Raw genomic sequence first — 7,500 nt, 5'->3', positions numbered from 1 at the left:
GCATTATTCCTGGGTATGCTGGGGTATTTGTTATGATGCTGCAGCATTATTCCTGGGTATGCTGGGGTATTTGTTATTATGCTGCAGCATTATTCCTGGGTATGCTGGGGTATTTGTTATTATGCTGCAGCATTATTCCTGGGTGTGCTGGGGTATTTGTTATTATGCTGCAGCATTATTCCTGGGTATGCTGGGGTATTTGTTCTTATGCTGCAGCATTATTCCTGGGTATGCTGGGGTATTTGTTATTATGCCGCAGCATTATTCCTGGGTATGCTGGGGTATTTGTTATTATGCTGCAGCATTATTCCTGGGTATGCAGGGGTATTTGTTATTATGCTGCAGCATTATTCCTCGGTATGCTGGGGTATTTGTTCTTATGCTGCAGCATTATTCCTGGGTATGCTGGGGTATTTGTTATGATGCTGCAGCATTATTCCTGGGTATGCTGGGGTATTTGTTATTATGCTGTTATTATTTATTTATTGATAAAATGTGTTACCAGGCAGTAATACATTGAGAGTTACCTCTCGTTTTCAAGTATGTCCTGGGCACAGAGTAAAACAAATAATACATGGTTACAAGTACAGTTACATAAATGAACAAGGTGTACATTATATACAAGACATTGCGTGCACAGTTAAAGAAAATATATATTATGAGCGTATGAAACAGTTACAGAGCAGATTAAAGTGTGAGACAGCCTTAGATTTGAAAGAACTTAAGCTGGTGGTGGATGTGAGAGTCTCTGGTAGGTTGTTCCAGTTTTGGGGTGCACGGAAGGAGAAGGAGGAACGTCCGGATACTTTGTTGAGCCTTGGGACCATGAATAGTCTTTTGGAGTCTGATCTCAGGTGATAGGTGCTGCGTGTGGTAGGGGTGAGGAGCTTGTTCAGGTAGCTGGGTAGCTTGCCCAGAAAGTATTTGAAGGCAAGACAGGAAAGGTGAACTTTGCGCCTAGACTCTAGTGATGACAAATCTAGTTCTTTGAGCATTTCGCAGGGATGTGTGTTGTAGTTGCATTGGAGAACAAAACGACAAATTGAATTGTAGAGGGTGTCAAGTTTGCTAAGGTGGGTTTGAGGAGCCGAGCCATATACTATGTCTCCATAGTCAATAATTGGCATTAGCATCTGCTGTGCAATACGCTTTCTGACCAGGAGACTTAGGGAGGATTTGTTCCTGTAAAGTACCCCTAGTTTGGCATAGGTCTTGGTTGTCAGGGTATCAATGTGCATCCCGAATGTTAAGTGGGAGTCAAACCATAAACCCAGGTATTTAAAACTAGTGACAGGGGTTAGGGTGGTGTTAGCGTTGGTTCTAATCTGGAGCTCAGTCACTGGAAGCTTTAAGAATTTTTGCTGTAGTATTATTCCTGGGTATGCTGGAGTATTTGTTATTATGCTGTAGTATTATTCCTGGGTATGCTGGGGTATTTGTTATTATGCTGTAGTATTATTCCTGGGTATGCTGGGGTATGCTCTTATGCTGCAATGAATTTATTTTCAGGGGTCTCGGTTATTTTAGTAAGCTAGTATAAGCTGCATGGAGCAGGGCCGTCCTTACCCCCTGTACACACGCACAGGGCCGTCCTTACCCCCTGTACACACGCGCACAGGGCCGTCCTTACCCCCTGTACACACGCACAGGGCCGTCCTTACCCCCTGTACACGCGCACAGGGCCGTCCTTACCCCCTGTACACGCGCACAGGGCCGTCCTTACCCCCTGTACACACGCACAGGGCCGTCCTTACCCCCTGTACACACGCACAGGGCCGTCCTTACCCCCTGTACACACGCACAGGGCCGTCCTTACCCCCTGTACACACGCACAGGGCCGTCCTTACCCCCTGTACACACGCACAGGGCCGTCCTTACCCCCTGTACACACGCGCACAGGGCCGTCCTTACCCCTGTACACACGCACAGGGCCGTCCTTACCCCCTGTACACGCGCACAGGGCCGTCCTTACCCCCTGTACACACGCACAGGGCCGTCCTTACCCCCTGTACACACGCACAGGGCCGTCCTTACCCCCTGTACACACGCACAGGGCCGTCCTTACCCCCTGTACACACGCACAGGGCCGTCCTTACCCCCTGTACACACGCACAGGGCCGTCCTTATCCCCTGTACACACGCACAGGGCCTTCCTTACCCCCTGTACATGCGCACAGGGCCGTCCTTACCCCCTATACACACGCAGAGGGCCGTCACTTACCCCCTGTACACGCGCACGAGGGCCGTCCTTACCCCCTGTACACGCGCACAGGGCCGTCCTTACCCCCTGTACACACGCACAGGGCCGTCCTTACCCCCTGTACACACGCACAGGCCGTCCTTACCCCCTGTACACACGCACAGGGCCGTCCTTACCCCCTGTACACACGCACAGGCCGTCCTTATCCCCTGTACACACGCACAGGGCCTTCCTTACCCCCTGTACACACGCACAGGGCCGTCCTTACCCCTGTACACACGCACAGGACCGTCCTTACCCCCTGTACACACGCACAGGACTGTCCTTACCCTCTGTACACACGCACAGGACCGTCCTTACCCACTGTACACACGCACAGGGCCGTCCTTACCCCTGTACACACGCACAGGACCGTCCTTACCCCTGTAACACACGCACAGGGCCGTCCTTACCCCCTGTACACACGCACAGGGCCGTCCTTATCCCCTGTACACACGCACAGGGCCCTTCCTTACCCCCTGTACACACGCACAGGGCCGTCCTTACCCCCTGTACACGCGCACAGGACCGTCCTTACCCCCGTACACACGCACAGGGCCGTCCTTACCCCCTGTACACACGCACAGGGCCGTCCTTACCCCCTATACACACGCAACAGGGCCGTCCTTACCCCCTGTACACGCGCACAGGGCCGTCCTTACCCCCTGTTACACGCGCACAGGGCCGTCCTTACCCCCTGTACACGCGCACAGGGCCGTCCTTACCCCCTGTACACGCGCACAGGGCCGTCCTTACCCCCTGTACACACGCACAGGGCCGTCCTTACCCCCTATACACACGCACAGGGCCGTCCTTACCCCCTGTACACACGCACAGGGCCGTCCTTACCCCCTGTACACGCGCACAGGGCCGTCCTTACCCCCTGTACACACGCACAGGGCCGTCCTTACCCCCTGTACACACGCACAGGGCCGTCCTTACCCCCTGTACACACGCACAGGGCCGTCCTTACCCCCTGTACACGCGCACAGGGCCGTCCTTACCCCCTGTACACACGCACAGGACCGTCCTTACCCCCTGTACACGCGCACAGGGCCGTCCTTACCCACTGTACACACGCACAGGGCCGTCCTTACCCCCTGTACACACGCACAGGACCGTCCTTACCCCTGTACACACGCACAGGGCCGTCCTTACCCCCTGTACACACGCACAGGGCCGTCCTTATCCCCTGTACACACGCACAGGGCCTTCCTTACCCCCTGTACACACGCACAGGGCCGTCCTTACCCCCTGTACACGCGCACAGGACCGTCCTTACCCCCCGTACACACGCACAGGGCCGTCCTTACCCCCTGTACACCACGCACAGGGCCGTCCTTACCCCCCTATACACACGCACAGGGCCGTCCTTACCCCCCTGTACACGCGCACAGGGCCGTCCTTACCCCCTGTACACGCGCACAGGGCCGTCCTTACCCCCTGTACACGCGCACAGGGCCGTCCTTACCCCCTGTACACGCGCACAGGGCCGTCCTTACCCCTGTACACGCGCACAGGGCCGTCCTTACCCCCTATACACACGCACAGGGCCGTCCTTACCCCCTGTACACACGCACAGGGCCGTCCTTACCCCCTGTACACGCGCACAGGGCCGTCCTTACCCCCTGTACACACGCACAGGGCCGTCCTTACCCCCTGTACACACGCACAGGGCCATCCTTACCCCCTGTACACACGCACAGGGCCGTCCTTACCCCCTGTACACGCGCACAGGGCCGTCCTTACCCCCTGTACACACGCACAGGACCGTCCTTACCCCCTGTACACGCGCACAGGGCCGTCCTTACCCCCTGTACACGCGCACAGGACCGTCCTTACCCCCTGTACACACGCACAGGGCCGTCCTTACCCCCTGTACACACGCACAGGGCCGTCCTTACCCACTGTACACACGCACAGGGCCGTCCTTACCCCCTGTACACACGCACAGGGCCGTCCTTACCCCCTGTACACACGCACAGGACCGTCCTTACCCACTGTACAAACGCACAGGGCCGTCCTTACCCCCTGTACACGCGCACAGGACCGTCCTTACCCCCTGTACACACGCACAGGACCGTCCTTACCCCCTGTACACACGCACAGGACCGTCCTTACCCCCTGTACACACGCACAGGGCCGTCCTTACCCCCTGTACACACGCACAGGGCCGTCCTTACCCCCTGTACACGCGCACAGGGCCGTCCTTACCCCCTGTACACGCGCACAGGACCGTCCTTACCCCCTGTACACACGCACAGGGCCGTCCTTACCCCCTGTACACACGCACAGGGCCGTCCTTACCCCCTGTACACACGCACAGGGCCGTCCTTACCCCCTGTACACGCGCACAGGGCCGACCTTACCCCCTGTACACACGCACAGGGCCGTCCTTACCCCCTGTACACACGCACAGGGCCGTCCTTACCCCCTGTACACACGCACAGGGCGTCCTTACCCCCTGTACACACGCACAGGGCCGTCCTTACCCCCTGTACACGCGCACAGGGCCGTCCTTACCCACTGTACACACGCACAGGGCCGTCCTTACCCCCTGTACACGCGCACAGGGCCGTCCTTACCCCCTGTACACGCGCACAGGACCGTCCTTACCCCTGTACACACGCACAGGGCCGTCCTTACCCCCTGTACACACGCACAGGGCCGTCCTTACCCCCTGTACACACGCACAGGGCGGTCCTTAACCCCCTGTACACACGCACAGGGCCGTCCTTACCCCCTGTACACACGCACAGGGCCGTCCTTACCCCCCTGTACACACGCACAGGGCCGTCCTTACCCCCTGTACACACGCACAGGGCCGTCCTTACCACCCTGTACACACGCACAGGGCCGTCCTTACCCCCTGTACACACGCACAGGACCGTCCTTACCCCCTGTACACGCGCACAGGGCCGTCCTTACCCCCTGTACACGCACAGGGCCGTCCTTACCCCCTGTACACGCGCACAGGGCCGTCCTTACCCCTGTACACACGCACAGGGCCGTCCTTACCCCCTATACACACGCACAGGGCCGTCCTTACCCCCTGTACACGCACACAGAGCCGTCCTTACCCCCTGTACACACGCACAGGGCCGTCCTTACCCCTGTACACACGCACAGGGCCGTCCTTACCCCCTGTACACACGCACAGGGCCGTCCTTACCCCCTGTACACGCGCACAGGGCCGTCCTTACCCCTGTACACACGCACAGGACCGTCCTTACCCCCTGTACACGCGCACAGGGCCGTTCTTACCCCCTGTACACACGCACAGGACCGTCCTTACCCCCTGTACACGCGCACAGGCCGTCCTTACCCCCTGTACACACGCACAGGGCCGTCCTTACCCACTGTACACACGCACAGGGCCGTCCTTATCCCCTGTACACACGCACAGGGCCGTCCTTACCCACTGTACACGCGCACAGGGCCGTCCTTACCCCTGTACACACGCACAGGGCCGTCCTTACCCCTGTACACACGCACAGGACCGTCCTTACCCCCTGTACACGCGCACAGGGCCGTTCTTACCCCTGTACACACGCACAGGGCCGTCCTTACCCCCTGTACACACGCACAGGGCCGTCCTTACCCCCTGTACACACGCACAGGACCGTCCTTACCCCTGTACACGCACACAGGGCCGTCCTTACCCCCTGTACACACGCACAGGACCGTCCTTACCCCCTGTACACGCGCACAGGGCCGTTCTTACCCCCTGTACACACGCACAGGACCGTCCTTACCCCCTGTACACGCGCACAGGGCCGTCCTTACCCCCTGTACACACGCACAGGGCCGTCCTTACCCACTGTACACACGCACAGGGCCGTCCTTATCCCCTGTACACACGCACAGGGCCGTCCTTACCCACTGTACACGCGCACAGGGCCGTCCTTACCCCCTGTACACACGCACAGGACCGTCCTTACCCCCTGTACACGCGCACAGGGCCGTCCTTACCCCCTGTACACACGCACAGGGCCGTCCTTACCCACTTTACACGCGCACAGGGCCGTCCTTACCCCATGTACACACACACAGGGCCGTCCTTACCCCCTGTACACACGCACAGGGCCGTCCTTACCCCCTGTACACACGCACAGGGCCGTCCTTACCCCCTGTACACACGCACAGGGCCGTCCTTACCCCCCGTACACGCGCACAGGGCCGTCCTTACCCACTGTACACACGCACAGGGCCGTACTTACCCCCTGTACACGCGCACAGGGCCGTCCTTACCCCTTGTACACGCGCACAGGGCCGTCCTTACCCCCTGTACACACGCACAGGACCGTCCTTACCCCCTGTACACGCGCACAGAGCCGTCCTTACCCCCTGTACACACGCACAGGGCCGTCCTTACCCCTGGTACACACGCATGTTAAGGCTGACATGGTCTTCTGAGCTCATTGTACATAGATTGTAAGCTCTACGGGTCAGGGACCTGTTCCTGAAAAATGTCTCTGTATAGCGCTGCGTAAAACTAGCAGCGCTATACAAGAACATGTTGTTGTTGTTATTATTATTATTATTATTGTTATTTTCATTATTATTATTATTACTGCGCTGCGGGATCTGTTATAAATCAATAATAATAGAAATACCCATGTTGCAACTGCAGTATTAACCACTAGGTGGCGCTAAACCTCTGTGAAATTAGCCCAAGAAATACATGGAGGAAACAGCTCCCTCTGGTGGTGGATGCGGTGCAGTACAGAGGCGATAATCCATTCTAAAGACCTGCTCATGAAACTGCAGTGAGATAGGTCGGTGCTAAGCACCTGATAAAGCTGCAGGACTGGAAGCCATAAATGTACCCATTGCTAATGGGATTTATCAGCCATTGTGACTCAATGACACTGACAGAAGGGACTTCTGGCCCATGAAGTCTGTCCCTCCTATCATAGGTTCACAAGGTGACAAAGACAAAAGGGACCAACGGCCAATGGAGTGTGTCTCCCACCACACTACAGTGTCCGCACACACAAGGGACCTATGGAGTGTGTCTCCCACCACACTACAGTGTCCGCACACACAAGGGACCTATGGAATGTGTCTCCCACCACACTACAGTGTGAGCACACACAAGGGACCTATGGAATGTGTCTCCCACCACACTACAGTGTCCGCACACACAAGGGACCTATGGAATGTGTCTCCCACCACACTACAGTGTCCGCACACACAAGGGACCTATGGAGTGTGTCTGCCACCACACTACAGTGTGAGCACACACAAGGGACCTATGG

At 57.4% G+C, this 7,500-nt stretch overlaps 1 protein-coding gene across 1 annotated transcript in view; it reads left to right on the top strand.

Moving 5' to 3' along the window:
• Positions 1-7,500, top strand: part of LOC142474421 (forkhead activin signal transducer 3-like) — a 13,542-nt gene that overhangs the window by 2,370 nt on the left and 3,672 nt on the right.

Source organism: Ascaphus truei, chromosome 2, assembly GCF_040206685.1.
Source record: "Ascaphus truei isolate aAscTru1 chromosome 2, aAscTru1.hap1, whole genome shotgun sequence".
In the NCBI taxonomy this organism is placed as follows: domain Eukaryota; kingdom Metazoa; phylum Chordata; class Amphibia; order Anura; family Ascaphidae; genus Ascaphus; species Ascaphus truei.
Note: the sequence above shows the minus strand (reverse complement) of the source record. Positions and strands in the feature narration are given on the sequence as shown.